Here is a 21,539-nt window from a genome sequence, read left to right as displayed (position 1 = left end):
CTATCCAGTCTTAACCAGCTCAGCTCGAACTAGACACAGCTGATTCCATTCCTGGAAAACAACTCGGCAAACATCTTATTGTTTAGGCTCCCTGCTGCTTGGAGGACGTGCAGGTCTTTTGTAGCAACAATTAAAACTACCTTGGTTAGTGAAGGCAGGTGAAGTGGATTTGACTAATGATTACCCATGGTTTCAGTGTCCCCTATCTTTTGATCATTCCTCAGTCTTGAGGGAAGAGGAGCAATGACCACTCTGGGTACTTCCTGCTAATAAGGGGCATAGACCTCACAAGCGCTTGAAGAATGAAACAGTTTAGCAACTCATCATTTTCTGCAGTTCACAGGAATAACTTAAAAACAATATACATATTCTAATGAAGGCAAATTATTTGCTATTTTATCATTTTTATATTCACAGTCAAAACTTGTGCAACATTCCCAAACCACAATGGTAGAGACTTAATAAAAGGCTAAAGACATCCATCCCTACCAGCCCTATCCCTTCCATCTTAATAGAGTCCGATGAGTTCCCACACCAAGGAGCAGGTGTGGGGGGCACACCCTCCCAGGCAATGACTGTGTCCCACCCTATGGCACAAACGTCAGTCTAGCCTTCAGGTTGTCATGTGGCTGAATTCTATTCCCTACTGGAAGAAAGTGCATGCTGCCATTAGGAGCTGGGTTGCCCAATCCACTTCTGCTTGCTGGAAGAGAGTGGTATTTTTGCATTATCCCTCCCCTCAGGTAAGACCTCTGCCCCAAAGACCTTGCCATCTTATTCCTAGCCTCAGGGCATTGACCTGGCTGCTACTGGTATTGCCGTGGCTCAGAACTGCACTGAGGTGCATTTTCTCCTCCTTTCTGTATTCTCTTCTATCTCACTCCTCCTGTTTTCTTTGTCTCTCCCACATCATTATACTGTCCCTCAGTATGATGTGTTCCCACAGTTTTTCTTATTCTGTCTTCCTCTCCTTCTAGGAGATTCTGCCCTTATACAAAATGTCATCATCAAGCCAAAAACAGTAAACAAGAGAAAGTTTCCAAACAGTAAATTCTATTTTTTAAAAAATTCCGTATTAGTATCTGAGTCTAATTTACTGTATTTCCAACTTTTTATTTTGAAAAATTTCAAACCTACCAAAAATTTCCAAAATGGTACAAGGAACACACATATGGCCATCACCTAGGTTCACCAGTTGTGAACATTTTGCCACATTTGTTTTTTCTTTCAGTGTGTATATATTCGTTATTATTTCTTGCTGAATTATGTAAGAGAAAGTTGCCGACATCATAACTCTTTATCCCTAAATACTTCAACATGTATCTCTTAAGAACAAGAACATTCTTTCACGTAACCACAACATAATTATCAAATGCAGAAAATTTAATAGTGGTACGATACTACTGTCTAGGAATTCAGCCCTGTGAGTCTATTTAAATATTTGAAGGAAGAATCTGCATTTGGCTTTGGTTTACATAATCTAAAAATAGGGTTTTATTGTAGTTTCACCAAAATCCACATCAATAGGAATGGGTGGTAGCCTCAAGGAAATGCTTTTCCCCCCTTATTCCTTAATTGATTTCACTTACACAACACATACACTGATAATAACATCTATCAACCAAAGGAAATTAGCTGATGAACTGTAGTGTTAAAATCATTGAGAAGGTATTGGTGGGGGTGTGTTCTAGACCCACAAAGATCAGTGCCTAGTTTGGAGATAACTTTCAGAGCCCTTACATGACATTTTGATATAATTTGATTTCCTGAGAACTCACATTTAGGGGCATAACCAATCCAGCTTCTTCCAGGGATATACTTATAGTAGATAACCCATTCAGAACAACAGAGATGAAGTTGAAATGGAACCCATAGCTCTTTGTTGTGTTTTTAAAGGAAGAGGTGTATGCTTATACATATGTCAACAAGCAGGCAGACAGTGGGCAACACTGTTGGCTTAAGAGCATCTGTATTCCTGCATCCCAGACAAATAGCTCTGCCTGACAACCACTGAAGTCCAGGGTCAACTTGAGATGGATTGCACCAACAGGATTGGAATAAACCTAAAGAGACGCCTTCCCAGCAACCCACCAAACCCAAATCAACGCCCCAGAAATTTGTACCTTTCCTCGTTTGGTTGTTCTCCTGCAACATTAAGAGGACATCCAGTCTTTTGCCAGAAGGGATTTGTCCTTTTTATCTAGTCAGGAGAGTGCTTCAGCTATTTGCATTTCTGAATTGCTTAGCTGCCCAAGCATGCTCTGTGTGTGCTGTTTGAAATGTGTCATTGAGGCACGTGACTGCTGTTCTCAAGCTGATGTTGGACTTTCTCCAACAAATATGGATTATGTTAAAGTCGGTTCTGAATTGACGAGGATATGTTAATAACTCCCAGATGGGCATCTCTGTGCTCTCCAGCAGGGAAATGCAAGCAGTCTATGGCAGGAGCAAGTGTTTGGCAGGTCCATCATTCCGTCATTAAAGGCCACATTATTACTTACAACTGTGCTTGCATGACAATGGCTGCTATGAGCCCAGCCTCAGAGTCATCAGCACTAGGAATGTGCTTCTAGGTAAATTGTTTTCCAGGTGGGGAAAAATATTTTATATGAAATCTCCCTCTTCCTAGCCCCAAATAAGATATTGTGAATGAGTCAAGAGGCAGGGTAGCGGGGGGGCCGTCTATGCTAGTTCTTGGAGACCCAGGACAAGGCAAAGATATATAGCCAGGGATATATGTCTAAGAACCCTTGTGCAGAACAGCCCTTGCTCAATGAAGCAGCTTTTCTCAGTGGCTGTCCTGAGCTGTGTCCTTCAGTGCAGACTTCCTGTCCTAGCAAGTTCCAGCTGAAAAAATTAATTATATTAGAGTTGTTTGCATTGTGGGCGCAGCTTCCATTAATGGCATATTTTCTTTGTCTTTGATTCTTAAGCTATAGGATATGATTGTTTTACAATTTTTTTGAAAAGGAAATAAAAAAGGTGCATCTTCTGTAATCGTATTTCTAGTCAAGAAAGAAACAGTATATTTTATGTTAAATACCCGTGTGACAGCTATTACCTAGGAGTATGCAATCATGGACTATGTGGCTCTTACAGTTAGTTGTGATGAAATTGGATATTAAGATGAAAGGGAATAATTTGACAGAAAAAGAATCATTTTGGTGACTGTGTAGGTACTGCTACAGATTTGCCATATTTCAAAGTGGTGAGAGGCAACAGGGTCTCCATTTGCAGAGTAAATGCTGCATGTGCATTTCTTTCACTTAGGATATAAAGTAATGTTTTATCCCAATGTATATGTTGTGGTGAGAATGACCAAGAACGATAAAAAGTAATTGAAAACATTCAGTTGCAGATGATACGCTTTCGCCTTTGCTCTAGGTCCCTATTTCAATAACAAGTAATCCAGCCACAGCAAGTCCCCTTGCTTTCCAGTCAGGTATTTTATGATGTCATTTCACCTGATAGGCATATCTATATGTTCTCTTTTCCATTTAAAAGTATAAAACCACATCTGCCAATGACATAAGGAGGAACCATTTAGGATTTCATTTTTTACAAGGCAGCAGCACTAAATGCCATTGATTCCCAGCATGCCCTGGTACATTTTTAATGCTAACGGTCGGGATTTTAAAACATTTCATTATAAGTCATTAAAAAATATCTTAAGATCAGCAAAAGATTTCACAGAGCTTCTGCATTGAGCCTGCCTGAAGAGGGTTTGTATGGGTGTGGGACTGTGAAAGTTAACAATTTGGATATCCCAAAAGGGTGGAGGAAAGATAATCTAGCTCACAAGGTTTACCGTAAGGCATGGCCACAGAGCTCCCTGAAGGCTGCTGTCTCCAGACCATTTTTGCCATCACCTGCATGCAACCTACCACAGTCCTTTAGAAGTGTCATACTTCCTTATCTGTGAATATCATGAAGTCTAAGAGTTCACACAACCCTGAAAGATTGTGTATTTATTGAATATGTCTTCGACTTACCCTAACATTGAGGAATGTAAAAGACAGCCCAGTGGATTTGGATCCACCAACCCCAATGTACAAGGTACCCCTCCTTGCCTGAACTGGCCCAAGCAACATAAAAGGGGGAAATTGGTGCTTAAAAGATACTATTAGTTTATTGACCCTGGGTATTAAGACTTCAAATGTACTTTTGTATTGTTAATATTTCATTAAAGAACCTCAATTAATGAATTTCTGTTTGTAGAAAGTTTGGGGAGTTGGCAGGTACAATAAAAATAGAAGAGACTCTATTTTAGTGGCCATTAAGTTGAAACTTCCTGAGATACTATAAAACCCCAGTTAGTTCGCTGAATATCACCAGGGGTTCATCATTGTCATTAGGTATTAATTAGGCAGCTACAGAGTGCTAGATTCTCTGCAAAATTCACAAAAGCTACTGTTGCTGTTTGGGGGAAACTTACACTTCCAGGGGTGGTGGTCTTTGTTGTTGCTACGTTACCATTTGTAATGAACATTTGTGGAATGAAGGACTTGGTATTATGAAAGAGCTTTACAGTTTCTATAGCCTCAATAGCTCATAGCACACAATGTTACATTTACAGGAAAGGAAACCAACTTAGAAAGAGGTTATGTGGCTGAGCTGGCATTGCCGTCAAGACTTTTTGATACCCTTTTAAATGTTATGTCACCTTTGACAGAACATACTCTGACAACTCAAAACGGTATAAAATAGGAGAGCTTGAGAGGAGAGACCCTTGTGTAAAAGCACCAGCGGTGTTAGTCAGAGATCATCAACACAGGCGAAGGGGCAAGTTTTCTGATTTTTCCTTCTCTACCCTTTACCATATAGGACAATATTCTTCTCATAATGGCACTCAACTTTCTGGATTGTTAAGAAGAAGCTTATAAGGGCAATTGAAAGTAATATGGGCATTTTAATATTGTGACACTTAATGCTACATAAAACCTTTGTTTCCTCCAGGTTTATTGAGCTGGTGTATTAGATTTCCTGCTGTATGAGCAGGAAGATTATGGTGGCTTAGGTCTAAGTATACTTTGGGGAGGCATTTTCTATTTTCTCTATAAATAGTCTTTCTAAAACAACACAGTTGTGTAACTATTAATGTTTACATTGCATTATACATCTTCCACAGTTTGCTATGCATAGTGTGTAGAGTATGGTAACCAGAGGAAATTTTTTGTCTATGAAATAATCTGAGAATTGTCATTATCAAAGTAAATCTATTTTACTTATTATTTCATCAGTAGGATTTTCATACTTTGGTGTTGCATTACGGTGTTATGTTATTACGTCTGTAAGCTTCTAGGGGCTAGAATTTATACATGTATATGCACACATCCACATGTATGCATGTACATGTCATGTTTTGAAATAACAGCTATAGCAGAACTGAAAGACTAACTTTAAAATGGAAATAATGTAATTTAGGTGAATCCAAAAAGGGGAGAAAACTTGGAAAATCTTGGTTTCAACTGTATGGTTTTTACAGATAAAAAATTTGATGAAGAGGGCTATCGTTCAGAGCATGCATCAAAGCTTATTTTTCATACTGAAATAATTTCTCAGGCTTAATGAAACTAACCAAATCATTAATTCCCTTTTTAAATGTGCAGAATAATTCTCACAAGTGCATGGGAAATTGTAGCCCTGCAAAAGTACAGCACAGATTTCAACTTAGGTTGTACTTTTGTTCCTTTTCCTGGGGAAACATAACCAATGGTGAAATTGCACTGCTTTGTATGAGTAATTTAATGAGCAATTTCTTCAGAATTTTTATGAAAAGGGCCCCAGACCTAGCACTACAGGTCCTCCCAGAGCCCCTTTTCCTTCCATACATAAATAGCCGGTTTCTTTATGTTCAAAAACATAGCATGAGAGAAACCAATGTTGAGGGTTGTTACATCGAAAGAAATGAAAGATTATCTTCTCCAAGCAGCAGAAATTAGATGTATTGGGCCTACCTTTGAATCACTCTTAGCTTCAGATAGAACATGATGTACGGGTAATCTGCAATTTGCTAGGGGCATTGTTAGCATGCTTTGCCTCCGGGGTAGGATTTTAACCAGGCCTCCAGCAGCTGTGTGTTTGGCATCTCAGCCGCATTAGGTATACAGAACCCCCCTGCTATTATCCTGGTGAAACCTGTGCCAAGGCCCCTGGTGACACAATAGAGGTATTAGGTCAGATGAGTTACATTAAGTGGCAAGTGATAAATTCAAGATGACAATTCAAAACAGCAGTGTTTCTTCTAGTAATTAATTCCAGTGGTGCCTGAGGCGGAGCTTGGTTGCTGCCACTGGTGTGGCAATGCCGCGTAGCTAATGAGAAAACATTACAGCGAGGATTAGGGGCCTGTGCATTCTGGCAGGCTGAGGTCACTATGATTAGGAAATATTAACACAGACTTACTGTGATAAACCATATACACCCAGGAAATTTAATTTTTTTTTCATGTAAAAACTGGTAAACACTATACAGTGTAATGATTCACTAAGTGGGCTGTGGAGAGGGGTGAGGCATTCCACCCTGGGTCTGGGGCAGCCCCTCAAAGGCTATTGGGATGGCGACAAAAGGGCTTGCCAGAGCCACTGGCCCTTTTTTCTTCTGTCTGTGGACATAATGTCTTTGGCACATAGGGATACTATAAAATGTTAGGCCTCTTTTACTTTTCTAAATGTGACTTAATCAAGACCTTTTGTTATGTGACTCATCCTCCTTGCTTAAGAAATGACTGCACCGGTTGTATGGTGGTCTTGTCAAGCAGTGGACAAGGTGTTTACCTCCTCTTGCTAAGTCCTCAACAAGGGTACCTTTGATTTCATAGTGCTATCAAGTTTTCAGAGGGCTTGCTCACATTTATTCTCAGTGCCAAACCATCCTGTGACCTATGTAGAAGAAGTGGTGCTACTCCAATCGGATAAATGAGAAACTTGAGGCCAGAGTAGTCAAGGGAATGGGTCGAGGTCACACAGTCAGGTGGCCCATGTTGGGCCTAGAACTCAGCACAAAACACCTAGGATGTTGCTTATCTGAATATCTTATAGAGAAGGATGCAGAGCCAACAGTCAAAGCTGTTTCCTCTAAGATTCCCAAGGACTGTTCTGCTGGGCATCCTTTTGTGCATATACACATATGTGTGCATGAGCATACCTACATGCACACACACATACACACACACACACACACACACACACACAAAATGGGAGCTCATTCCTAGTGAAGGACTTTTAGTTTGAGCAACTACAGATGTCTTGCCGTGTATTGGATATATGGCCTATAAAATACCTATTAAACACTTCGCCTTTGGCACTGAAAAATGAACTGCTTCTAGAGGTAAGACTGTTTCCTTATCACCTGCCATAAATTGGCTCTGGTGCTTGATACTCAAGTTCAGTATATGCTCTGTCCCATACGTATGTGTGTGAGTGAAGGGAGATGAGTAGAAAGGCCATTAGCAACACGTGTTCTCTGAAATGTTGAAGTGCTACCAGACACTCACTTACATCTTTATGTCCTGAGCTTCTTAGTTTATTAAGAAGTCGATTACATTTTAGAGAAAATAAGAAAAACTATAAATACAGTATATTTTCTTGTTTTTCTGAATTCTGTATAACAGATGATATTGATCTTGCATTAATGACAATGAAATTTAGCTAGTTCCATTTTCTGAAATTGTAGAAATAATGGAGTGAGCTCTTACTCCATGATAGTAGAAGAGGGGAGGCTCAGTTTCAGCAAAGGAACAATTAAAAACCACTCATATTGTCTATGTAACTCTTGTCACTTTGTGTATGAGAAACAGGAAAAGTCAATATTTAGCAAGTAAATCTAGCATTTCTTTACATGTTTTGAGCTGATGATTTGAAAAAGCACCAAAGAGTTTCTATAAAACGTTTTCTTAACTCTGTAATTGAAGTGAGCAAAAATGAAACTCTTATGAAAATAAGAGGCCCACGTTACTAAAGGAGCAGGTAGAATGGCCAACCCCGATCCCTGGATCATCCACAGCAGGCACGAGTGAATAAACTAATGTGTGATGAAAGGCAATGAATTTGAGTGAACTCGAATGGTTTTCATCTTAATTTTTATATTTTAACCTTGAAATAGTCCAGTCTTTTTGCTTACTTAAGTTTCCGTAGTTGAACAAGAGCATTATGCAAATCATTTTCTGGAGACTAAAAATCTATTGAGAAAAAAAAAAAACTTCAGAAATGTGTAGGAATTCATAGTTCAAAAACATGACCCTAAATTGGCTTCCATTTTAGGTAAGGAAAGAAGACTGTATTTCCTTTCTAAGTGCTTAAAATTATATTTTGTTCAATTTATATCATACTGTTTAATGATCTAACTTCATCTGTAAGTTCACAGTTAAGAATTTTAAATATTCCTTTAGTAAAGAGGAAAGGAAATTCACATGTCAGGCTTTGGATGGGATGTTCTTTTTTCCCAAAGACAAGTCAGAAAATAAAAAGTTTCTAATGTTTTGAAGCTTGTCACATGTCTAAATCACTAGACAGGTTTTACTACTTAAAACAATGCCAAATCTTACATAGAAAAAGGTTCTAGAACAAAACTGTTATTTCATCTGGATTCAAACCTGCTCTCGCCTTCTGTCTAATCATCTTTTTTTTAATTAGGCACTTGGATATTCCATGCAAACCTGAAACCTATCAGAAACCAGGCAATTTCTTCTTTGTTTCTGCCAAGCTTCAAGTTTCTTAGAGTCTCATATTTTAAAATATTTTCTGTTGTGCTATGAAAGGAAGAGCACTGTACTGGAAGCCCAAAAATCTAGGTTCCAGTTCTGGCCCTACCTCTGACTCACTGTATGAACTGTAGGCCTCAGTTTTCTCATCTGTGAAATGAGAGAGAAGGTTTCCAAACTTGTCCTCAGTCATATCATATGCACTTAGAAGACTTTCTTTTTAAAAACTTATTTAGAGAGTATTTAAATTATATAAGTAATTTGTGCTTGTTTTAAGAAGTCAAGCAAAATGGACATATAAAGAAAAAATTTGGTAATGCTCCACCCTCTTCTGACTTAAACAAAATAGAAGTTTATTTCTCTCTCACCTAAAAGATGTCCAGAGGTAGGATGTCCAGGGCTGGTGTAGTGGCTGCAGGGTGTCATCAGGAACTCAGGCTCTGTCTCTCTGTTCCACTATCCTAGTTCATAGCTGCCATCTTCCAAGTCATCTCATGATTCAAAAATGGCTGTTGGCGCTCCAGCTAACAGAGACATACTGATGGCCAGAAGAAAGATGGAAGGTGGAAGAAATAAAAAAGAGGTAGGGGAATCCCTCTCATCTGACTTATCTCTCATTAAGCACACAATTTTGTCTACTTCTTACTGGCTGAAACTGAATTACATGATCACAGTCATAGCAAAGGAGGCTGGAAAATGTAGTATTTTATTCTGAGTGGTAAGATGCCTGGATAACAACTAGTTATAATTCTAAAGAGGAAGGCGGGTATGGCTGAAAGGAAGGCAATTGGCAACGTCTTCACCAGTGCATATCTTTCCATACTTGTTTTTCATGCTCGTACAAACATATACAAATGTATAGAGTTTTCATCTGGTGGTTCTTTTGTGGTTGTTTATTAAAATGGATGATATTGTACACGTTTTTGTATAACTTGCTTTTTTTTCTCTGAATGTATTATCAACATCCACCAAAGTCAATGTATGGAGATTGGACTTATTCTTTTCAATAATTATGTGATATACTGTAATATGAATTTATCCTAACATATTTAACCAGTCCCCTACTGATCAAATTCAAACTTTCCCTACTGATCAACATTCAGAAAAATATTGAAGTAAATATACATATATCTTGAGCCATGTTTTCTTACATTTAAAAAATTATGAATGCCATCATATACACAAATAAATATGTACAATGTATATGCCCTGTTTATAGAAAAATAAAACAAATGCATGTGTATCCACCACTCAGTTAAGAAAAAATAATTATTATTTAAAAATTGTTTTAATTATAATTATTTTTTAAATAATTAATTTTAAAACCCATACACTATTCACACATAACATACCTCTCCTCCTTTCCAAATTATCTTGAATTTTATTATTTCTTTGCTTTTCTTTTTAATTTTACTACAGATAAATATACTCTTAAAACATTATTTGGTTTTACTTGTTTTTGTCATGTGACTTTATCTTTTTTTTTTTTTAATTTATTTATTTTTGTTGTGTTGGGTCTTCGTTTCTGTGCGAGGGCTTTCTCTAGTTGTGGCAAGCGGGGGCCACTCTTCATCGCAGTGCGCGGGCCTCTCACCATCGCGGCCTCTCTTGTTGCGGAGCACAGGCTCCAGACGCGCAGGCTCAGTACTTGTGGCTCACGGGCCTAGTTGCTCCGTGGCATGTGGGATCCTCCCAGACCAGGGCTTGAACCCGTGTCCCCTGCATTGGCAGGCACTCTCAACCACTGCGCCACCAGGGAAGCCCGACTTTATCTTTTTTTGCCGTACATTATTTTATGAGATTTATTGATGCTGAATGTATGTAACTATCGCTTATTAATTTTCACTTGTGTATAGTAGTAGCCCATTGTATGAATATACCACTATTTATCTTTTCCCCTGGTAATAGACATTTGTTTACATTTTTATTGCTAACACAAAAATGCTCTTTTATCAGTTCTTGTTTGTTCTTATTTTCTTGTGCATATGTGCAAGAGTTTCTCTTGGTTACATACTCTGGAATACAGTTCCTAAGTCATAGGGTATATAAGTGTATTTTTTCCCCCAAAGTATTATCCCAAATTACACTACCACTGGCAGTGTGTAAGCATTACTGTTGTTACACATCTTTGTCAAAAGTTAGTAGTATCAGACTTAAATTTTTGCCAGGCTAGGTACAAAATTATCTGGAAGGCTTTTAAAAAGTTCTTTAGCTCTAGAGATATTGATTGAATAGGCCTGATTTGGTCATTTATGGAGGGTCCTGGCATCCATACTTTAATAAATTCCTGGTTTATTCTGATGCTCAGCCACGTATGGAACCACATGTCTAGACTGATCTTTAAGACTCCTTATAGTGTGACTATTTCCAGATTCTCTGTTGCCTTTCATTGCCCACAATGATACCACCATCTTTGCCTGGGAGTCTTTCTCGGCAGAGTTCTTTGCATTTCCATTTCTCCTTCTTTTCCACTTCCTTAGCAAATATATAAGCCCTGAATCAAGTCCTTATTATTTTGTGCCAAGATTAGAAATGACATGGAAGGTGGTTACATTCACAGACTCTGGAGTGAGTCTGGGTTCAAAAACTGTCTCTGCCACTTACTAGCGGAGTAACATTCAGTCAGTTACCTTCTCTGAGTCTCTGTGTCTTCAGTTGTAAAATGAGAATGATAATAAAAGTACCTATCACACGGGGAATGTGTAGATTAAAGGAGTTAATATATGTAAAGATCTTAAAACGGTGCCTGGCACAGGGTAAACAGTCAATGAAAGTTATATAATAATAACAATAATTATTATTGTTATAGTTCCTGTTACTTCAACTGCCTCCTGGAGGAGTATGGGGAATTTGAAAGAGAGCCTCATTGACAAGCTGTCTTCTAATTCAGCTCTCTTTACATCAGAGTGCTAAAATAATCTTCTACCAGCACTATTTCATCATATTCTCCACTGTTCAAGAATGTGCAGAGGTCCCTTTTGCATGTCTTGGGGAAATAACTTATCAAATGCTCATGGAAACATCCATGGTATGAGGCATTTGCTTCACTTGAAAGAAGCAGTTTTCCCTTTTTCTTTCTGTTCCAGTGTGGTTTGTCTTCGACAATACTTAACAAGTGTCTTGGGTAAATTGTATTAGTCAAGATTCTGGTTCAGCTGCTTTAACAAAGACCAAATAACAGTGTTTGACAAGGGAGAAGTTTACTTGTGTCTCACTTAACGCCAAGATTGTAGGCAACCTGGGAGGTGAGTGGCTACGTTTCATGAAGTTTGATCCTGGTACCGTCCCCCTTGTTGCTATACCATTCTCTAGTGCAGGGGTCAGCAAAATTTTCTATAAAGGGCCAGAGAGTAAATATTTTAGGTTTTGGGGGCTAATTGGTCTCTCTTGCAACTACTCAACTCTGCCATTGGTGCATAAAATCAGCCATAGTCAAAACATAAATGATTGGATGGTTATGTTCCAATAAAACTTTATTTATGAACACTGAAATTTGAATTTCATATAATTTTCATGGGTCACAAAATATCGTCCTTTTAATTTTTGAACCATTTAAATACATAAAAACGATCCTTAGCTTGTAAGCCATATAAAAACAGGTGGTGAATTTGGCCCATGGACCATAATTTGCTGATTCCTGTTGCAGGGAGTTGCTCTAATCTGCAAGATCAAATATAGTTCACCACCACTATACCCACAACCCAGCCCCCAAGAAATGGGGACAGAGACAGCAAATGACAATCATCTTCCTTTAAATAGAATCATAATTTGCCTACATTGCTTCTGCTCACATTCCACTGGCCAATGCACTGTCAAATGGCCATCCATAGCTAGTTGCAAGGGAGTATGGGAAATATAGTCTCTAGGTGGGCTGCCATGTGCCTAGCTAAAACTTTAGGGGTTTTAATATTAAACAGGAAAGAGGGGAGTTTGGATATTGAAGGGCAATTAGCAATCTCTGCCACAGCACTTGGGAATTGAATTGGAATAATGACAGGAAGATTAGCTCCTAGACTTGGGGTCCTTTGAGGTTTGTCTTCTTGTCATTGCCAGAAATGAGATCTATGATGCTCAGTGACTATAAAATAAGTCCCCTTCACTGTCCATGAGACACACATGGTGGTTGTAGGACTCAGGGGGAAAAGGTTGCTGGTCATCTAACTGGGAACAATCACTATAGCACATAGTATTATCAAGCCACTTGGTTGATAATTGTCATTTAACATTAAAAATGGGTGTCAAAAATCACTTCAGAAGCAAAGTCCTTTTTGGTATTGGTTTTTATCCTCCACTTACATTTTTTAAGTTAAGAATGTTGATATCTGGTAAACCTTAATATAATTATAATCCAGCATCCCTTATCTAGATGTTAACATTGAGACTGGCTACCTGACTCCCAGCCCCAGATTTTCAGCTCATGCTGGAAGAAGAAGGGCAGGAAATAGATGCCCACTGAGCCTGTTCTTCTAGTCAGGAAAATAGCTCTCTAGATAGTCTCAACTTGTAAACTTTCAATCTGACAAGAGGTAAAAATCTTTTTTTTTAGCTAGGTACACTGCTACCCTGAAAAAGCTGAGGTCCTGTTGGTAAGCAGCAGGATAGATTAGTTGTTGGATGGACAACTCACTGTCTATCCTGTCCAATTCAATTGTTAAGTTTGAAACAGATTTATTGAGCACCCTACTATGTGCGGGGCACTTCACTGAGCCCTGGGAAGGCAAAAATTAATAATATAAAAATCTGCTTTTGAGGAGGGAATAGTCTAGAAGGGAAGACAGATTAGCAAACACGTAATTATCATTTAGTATGATAATAGAAGTGTGTGTAAAGGACAGAAAGAACTGAGAGCAGGTAGTGATTGACCCTAACTTTGGGACAGTGAGAAAGAAGGTCAGAAACGAATTAGTATCAACAGAAACATTGGAAGGAGAATAGCATCATCTTTCTCCCAGAGATTAGAATCTGGTTATGAATGGAATAGCATCCCATTCTGCATGTATGTGATACGAGAATTTGATTTGATGTGAGAATGATCACATCAGCTGTGTGGGAGAGTGCACCTGTGTGTATGTGTGTGCTTTCACATGCACACATCAGCACCAGGAATTATACTGTTTCCCCCAGGGGTCTGAGGCTACCTGCCTGCAGTTGGTATTATATGTACTTACTTACAGTGGTGCAAGAGCTTCTCCCAACCACAAGGGCCATTTTCACAAGCTCTACCTTGTCAAAAAATATGATTTGTACACATATAAAAATATGCATGAACTATATATATATCTATATATGCTCATTTCTCTTATTTAGTGCTCACCTGGTAAGAGGTAAAATTACATGCATTTCTTAGGGTATGGGAGACTTATAAGCCAGAAATCTCCCTTTTTATTTCTCAGATTAAAATGGCTTGGCTATTGTTACATGGCAGTATTTCATTTTTTGTTTACCCTGAATGCTGCCTGTGTTTGCATATTGGATTTAGGCATCATACACCCCCAACAGGCATTAAAAGCAAGAAGTAGAAGGCTTGGAGAATATAGAAACGCTGAGAGATGACAGGCTTTTGCTGCAGTTGGAAGCTGGGGAATAGATAATTACATCATTGTCTCTCATTCTGTTCCCACGTGGACTTGCTTAAATGTCATTTCCAACTGCAAGTTCTCACTCTTTCCTACCTCGGAAACCTTATTCAACCTGTGCTCAGATCATGAGAGCGGCACCTGGCTCAGAGTGTGCTCCGTGGGGAATTCCTATTCAGGCATCGCCGGTCTTGACCTGGCTATTGTTGTTTGTGATACTTACTGGTAAAGTTTCTCAATCAATACAACATCAGCCCGAGGAGCTCCTGGGAATGGAAGCCTGCGGCAGCGTACTTAATCTTGGAGCCAGCTTGTGCTCTCTGCTCGGCTGCTAAACTGGGTAGTTGGCCTACTTGATGTGGCATTATTGCTGCTGAGGTCAGATGTGAGCGGCTGGGTGAGTGCTGATGAATGGCTGTTTGTGATGAAGCGCCTCTCCCGCCCACCAGGAGACATTTAATAATGATAGACCATAACTGCACTCGCACAAAAATCTGTGCCGCTTGTTTGTGAGTCTTCTGGGCTGGAGGTGTAGAACGATTGGCATTATGATAGAAGGAAACTTTGAAAGTGGTATTTTTTTGGATTAAACATAGAAAGGGCAGGGGAGAAGCTTAGGAACTGTTGCAATATTTTAAATGATAGTAAATGAAGTTTTCCCTCCCTGCTCAGAGAAGGCAGCTGTTACACAACGTTCCATCACTTCACGTTGTCCTTCCTCTTCCTGTTCACCCTTTGTTTTAGCATGACTTCTAGGCAGTGTGAAAAAAATAAATGGGAAATTATTTTAATTTTGTTAAAATGGACCATTATGATATGTTCATCATTGAGGGAGTAATTATTCAGAATGTGAAGCATGGATTTGGCAGTTAACACCCACTAAGATGAAGGAGAAATTAGTATCTAAATAATAATTGAACATAGTGTTCACCCCCATTGTTTAGAATATGACACTACGAAGCCCAAAGAATTCTAAAACCGTTGTCCTGCAGGAGGTTTCAGTGCATTATTTATCTAGCTGTTTCCTGTTCAGTCCAATCCTTTTTTTAGTAATCAAAGGAAAAATAAAAATGCTTGGAGTGACCTAAATATTGTTATAAATGAAGGCAGGTTTCTCTGTAAATAAATAGACCACGAAATATTGTCAAGAAAGTAATCAAAAATGTAACTGTTGGGTTCAGACAGAATCTACACAGAATCAGAGGGCTTCATTAAATACTTGATTACATGGCAATTATCTAATGACTAGGGGAGTGATGTTGGGCTTTTCAGAGGTGTTATTAGCTTACCAAGACCCTGGACTGTGCGTTTAGAAAAGGTCTGTGAATAATAGTTACATGTTCTGGGCAGAGCCCCCGGTTTATTCATTATTTATCCCAGGACCTAGCACAGTGCCTCATGCAAAGAAGGTCTGCTGTAAGTATGTATGGAATGAACAGAATGAGAGAGAAAATGAAATGAAGTAGAGGGTGGTTTGGGGACACACCTTCTTGGAATAGAAGAACTGATGCTCTTCCAACTCTGCAAGGTTATATTTTTCATCTCTCTAGTACTGAGGATTAGTCTATACTAATGATGTTAAACTACTAATGTTTGGTCTGAATGTGGTGAAATCATTTTTTCAAATATTTGAGGTAGATTTCAATTCACGTTTATGATTGTACCTGTTTGCATGGCAAACAGTCCTTACAAATGTGCAAAGAAAATTTAGCTTTTTCATGTCTGATCAAGTCTTTTTTATACACTCCAAACCTACTGTGTTGCCAGGGCAGAGTGGATATGGGGAACACCTCAGTCCAAATTGTTAAATTCAGTTCCAAGCAACAATTTCAATAGACTATTTAGGTATTGCAGACTTTCTGATTTTCTACCATTCTTCCTGTGCCCCTCAGGTACAGTTTTGTGGGTGTCTGGAAGGAAGGGTTTACACAGCCTCCTGGTGGTGAGAAGAGGTGTCTTTGGATGACAGGCTCAGGTCATTGTACTGCCCTCTAGTTCCTGAGAAGTGGATATTCCATGTCCTCCAAGTCTCTGGGTGTCCTGATGGCATCCAGTGCTGACCTCTGCAGTGGCTGTAAACTTGTGGTCTGTTCACTAGGCTCCATCTCTGTCTGGTGAATTGGCTCCAGCTTGATCTTATAGATTCTATGCATGCCCTGAAGCCTGGTTGCTCTTCCCATTTATTCCTAGCCCAGGCAACCTGCCCTATAGATCGTGCCTTCAGGGCTCCTCAGCTTCCACCGTGGGGATCCTTCATGTAGGATCCTTGTATTGGCACAGGCCCTCCTGTGGCACAGAAGAGATGGTGTGGGGCTCTTCCACGCACTGGCAGCTCAGGAGTGCCAACTCAGGTGCTTTCTTTGCTTGGCCAGATAGCAGCCCCCGGTTGTTGTGGAGGCATCCTGTGAGGTCATCTCCTTCCCAAGCCTCACATAAGAAGTGGAGAAAACACCTCTCTGCTTTTGGCTTTCCTGGACCTCTCTAACACACTTTCCTCCAAGACTTGGGCCCAGAACAGAGAGGTACAAAAGATATATATCTCCTCCTCTTATCTCTAGCCTCCTCTTTCCCAGGAAGCCCTCAAGGCCTGCAAGATGAAAAAAATTTGTTCCCTCTTCCAGGCATAGAACTTCTCCTCCTCCTTCCCAGCTGTCATTCCCTGTGTTTCCCTGAGTCTATAATAGTGACACAGTGGGGGAGAGTACAACTAAAGGGAGGAAGGAATAATGAACAGTTTTTGAAATATTATGCCCCCAATATGTACCTCTTTGTTTCACTTCTCTCTAGTTGCAATATTTTTTCTCTACACCTCAGTAACACACAGCCAAGACAATGCTTAAACCTGAGTTTGGCATCATATGAAGTATAGTGCTTTGAATGATGGCTCCCAAAAATATATGTCCACATCCTGGAAACTGTGAATGTACTCTTATCTGGAAAAGGGATCTGTGCAGATATAGTTAAGCTAATGCTCTCAAGATGAGATCATTCTGGATTACCAGGTGGACAGAGAAGACATGGAGGAGAAGGCCATGTGGAGACAGAGGCAGAGATTGGAGTGAGGCCCATAAGCAAGGAGTGCCAACAGCCAGCAGAGGCTGGAAAAGGCAAGGAATGAATCTCCCTACAGCCTCTGGAGGGATTACAGCCCTGCTGACACCTTGATTTCAAACCTCTAACCTCCAAAATGGCAAGAGGATACATTTCTGTTGCTTTAAGCCACCCAAATTGTGATAATCTGTTTCAGCAGCCACAGGAAACTAATACCTGAGGTGATATCAGATTGGTTTCCGCAGCCATAATCCTTTGGTTATGAACTTTGTGAGTGTCTAATATATACGTTCTGACTGGATTCCGTGCAATATTTCTCAGTTGCCTCCCTCTGCTATTTCATTTTTCTCAGAAATAACCCGTTTAATTTTATAAACATTTATTGAGCACTTACTAGGTGCCAAACACTAGGTGTGTTTAGGAGACAAAGATAAGTAAGACCCAGTTCTTTCCCTTCTAGAGATTATGTGCCTGTGTCTGGTAGTCTAAGAACATAGTGATATATCTTTGGTTTACTCTGGAATTGGGATTCCAAATGGGCCTCTTTTTATGCCTCTTTTTTTATCCAGCTGAGTAATTTCCATACAAATCTGAACCGAGAAATTTCAGTGTTTTTAATGCCGGCCCAGTTTTCAATCTTTCTTCCCAGGATCGTCAAATTATTCCCTGTTTTCTGACAACAACTCCCCAGAATAACAATAATAAGGACAAATATCTCTGGATAATAAGATAACCTGGGAATTAAAGCATGTACCAACATTCATTTTGCGGTGATTAGGCCGTGTTGACTGGACTAGGCTGGATAACAAGTACTAATCAATGTACACAAATGCAGATTAGAGCAATTCTGGGACTATCCATGGGAACCTTCAGAGATCACCAAGATCATTAAGTTCAAGCACAGATTTGGTCTCAGCCACATCTTTAATTTATCGAGTGCTCTGTGAGGGCTGAGTTTACATGATAAACTGCACCCTGTTGGATCTCCAGGGTGCACTTGGGACCATGGGGCAGGAATTATGGGTGTAGGTATTAGGTGCTCTATATTAACAAAAAGAAAAGAAAGCCAAAAAACTAAAGATCTAGTAGTATGCCAGTGATTCTGTATCTTTTAAAAGATAGCAAGAAGCTGAGAATCTAGAACTGAGTCATTGATTCAGGCCCCCACTTTTGCTTCCAAGAGAGGAAGGATTGCACAGAAGAAGGACCTTTGGAATAAAGAAGACCTGGTTTTAAATCAGGGTTCTGAATTTACTACCACACAATTTGGGGCAAGTGACCTCTGTGCTTCAGTTTTCTCACCTGAAAAATCGAGAAACTGTTACTTAACCTTTTAGGCTTATTAAAGGATTAAAGAGTAGCATTTGTAAAATGCCTAGCACCATGCCTGGCACTTAGTGGTCAGCTGATGAGAGAAAACTGTTGTTATTATTCCCCATCTTACTTCTGTTCGTCATTTTAACTGAAGCTGCCAGGAACGAGGAGTGTCCGACTTTTACTGATGCAGGGAGTGGGGGCCTTTCTATAAGGAAAAAAAGGGGGTTAAAAAGGGAGATAAGGGTCAATTAGTCAAGAGGCATCAGAATGCACAGGCAGTCACCTGGCCTGGCCTAGGAGTCAGGACACCTGAGTTTTAGCCCAGATTCTGCTGATCTGCTAGGTGACCTGGGGGAAATAAGGTAACCCCCTGTGACTCAGTTTCCTAACCAGTTAAATGTAGGATTTGAACTAAATTAGTGTTCTTAAACACCCACCTAAGAACTTATGCTAGTCCATGATCAAGTTTTTATTGGTGTATATTAAACTAAGAAAAATAAGAACACTCAAGGCAGTTTTTCATCACACTAAGATGATCACATTCAAAGGATTACCTTTAATCTGCAATTACATCTGTCCTGACTTTTTGATGTTATAATGTCCTTGCTTTTAAGAAATGATGGGGATGGTAGATAGCAACTGCATCTTGGCAAACAACAAAAAATGGCAACTTTATAACAGCCCCAAAATAGTTGGTCTGTTTTTCTTGTTTTGTTTTTTTTTAACTTATTAGACCATAAAATCCCCAGACTTGGGAACCACTGAGCTAGATGATCTCAAGTGCCTCTTATGTGTAAAACCTCTGGCCCTACATAGTACCACTAATAATATTTTTGCTCTTGGGTTGCTTGCTGGAATGAGAACTTGATCCAAGACAATGTAAAGGAGGGGTTGCAGTCATCAGGGAGGGATGACTTGAGAAGGGAGTGCAGCTTGTGTGCCAGAAGAGGGGCAGAGCTGTTGGTGGGATGGGCCACATGGGGAGAAGGGTCCTGAGATCTAGAAACTGCCATTTGGAGGTGGAGATAACTTGAGATAAGGTTCTCCACTTTTTAAAAAATGTTGCCAAGATGCAGTTGCCATCTACTATCACCGTCATTTCTCAAAAGAAAGGGCATTATAACACCAAAAAGTGAGAAAGCCATGATCTCAGAGCAAAAGACAATCTTCTGAATGTAATCAGATTAGTGATGTGAAAACCCACAACTGATGGAAAGAACTCCATCTGCCCCAGACATAGCATGGTGTCCAGATGACATGTGGGGAGGTGACCCAGGAGGGTCCAACCAGACAGTGGGACTCTGTTAAGTCAGGTGGAGAAGGTGGCAGGAAATCTCAGAGCAGGCAGCTGGGGCTATGCCAGCAGGCAGGCCTTGAGCCAGTGTCAGAGAGGTTCTGCAGCTGGATGTGATCTTCTCATTAAGAATAGGGTTCAGGGACTTGCCTCTAGTCCTGGAGAGGCACAGAGGGCTGGATGGTAAGAATAAAGCAGGGCTTTATTCCAGGAGAACTTGGGAGAAAACCTGGTTATCAAGCTGATGAATCAGGCACAGAGCTACAAGACCAAGAACCAGTTACTCAAACTGGGAGACAGGGTGAAGTTACAGTGAAGAACTGAAATGCACGTTCAGAGTGAAACTGAGCTTTGGAACTAGGGCTGCTTCAGGGTCTCAAACCTGATCAGCTTATTCAAATCATCACTGCCCATGTTCCATCCTCAGATTCTGATATCATTGTTACAGGGTTGGTCCTAGGCTTTGGCATTTTTAAAAAAGCTCCCTCAGGTGTGCAGCCAGGGTTGGGAGCCCTGGGCTACTCAAAGCCTTTGTGGAAAGGATAGGATCTGAGCTGATAGGAAAGAGCTAAGATCTGGTTAGGTCTACAGGTGAACACCAGGCTGTCCTGACTGTGGGGAAAGTAAAGGTAAAGGAGGAGAAGAGAGGCAGGTGGAGAGTAGTGAGCATGTATGCAGGAGTTGCTCCATGGCTGTCTGGATAGGAGCTCAGGGAGAAACTAGCTTGCTGAAAAATTCAGAGGTCTTTGCTATTCACTGGTATAAGCTAACACCCCCGTTGGGGAGCACTGGCTGAGCAAATATAGCTTTGTGTGTGTTAATTGCTTCAGTAGATGTAAGAAGCATGACAGGTATTCACTCAAGCAGAAAGAGAGCAGAATTTCTCAGATATCTTCCACTCATTTTATTCAAAATTGAAAGGATATTCTGCTGTCAGCTAGGGCATTCTGCTCTGCACAGGAAACCCAAAACCTTTATCACCCGCCAGAAGGTCTCAAGCTGGAAACCTGAAGAAATAGGTGTAGCACTGGTCATTTCTACTGTTAAAAGTCCAAGGTTGAATTTTGGTTTGAAACCATAACAATAAAAAGGTCAGATGGACTTCTTTTTTGCTTTGGTAGTTTGCCAAGTAAAGGAAAAACACCCCAGAGACCATTAGAAGAGCTTGAGAACCTTTTGGTGGGAAATGTATGATATCAATTAACAAAAATAATAACAATAACATTTGCTGAGTGCTTACTGTCTTAGTCTGCTCAAGCTGTTATAACAAAATGCCACAGATTGGGTAGCTTAATCAACAAAAATGTGTTGTTCATAGTTCTGGAGGATGGGAAGTCTAAGATCAAGGTGCCTGCACATTTGGTTTCTGGTGAGAGCTTTCTTCCTGGCTTATAGATGCTGCCTTCTCGCTGTGTCCTCATAAGGCAGAAAGAGAGAGAATCAATTCACTGATGTCTCTTCTTGTAAGGACGCTAATCCCATCAGATCAGGGCCCCACCCTTATGACCTCCTTTAATTTTAATTACTTCCTTATAGACCCTATCTCCAAATATAGTCACACTGGGGATTAGGGCTTCAACATGAGTTTTTTGGGGTGGCG

This window comes from Orcinus orca, chromosome 7 (genome assembly GCF_937001465.1).
Source record: "Orcinus orca chromosome 7, mOrcOrc1.1, whole genome shotgun sequence".
In the NCBI taxonomy this organism is placed as follows: domain Eukaryota; kingdom Metazoa; phylum Chordata; class Mammalia; order Artiodactyla; family Delphinidae; genus Orcinus; species Orcinus orca.
Note: the sequence above shows the minus strand (reverse complement) of the source record.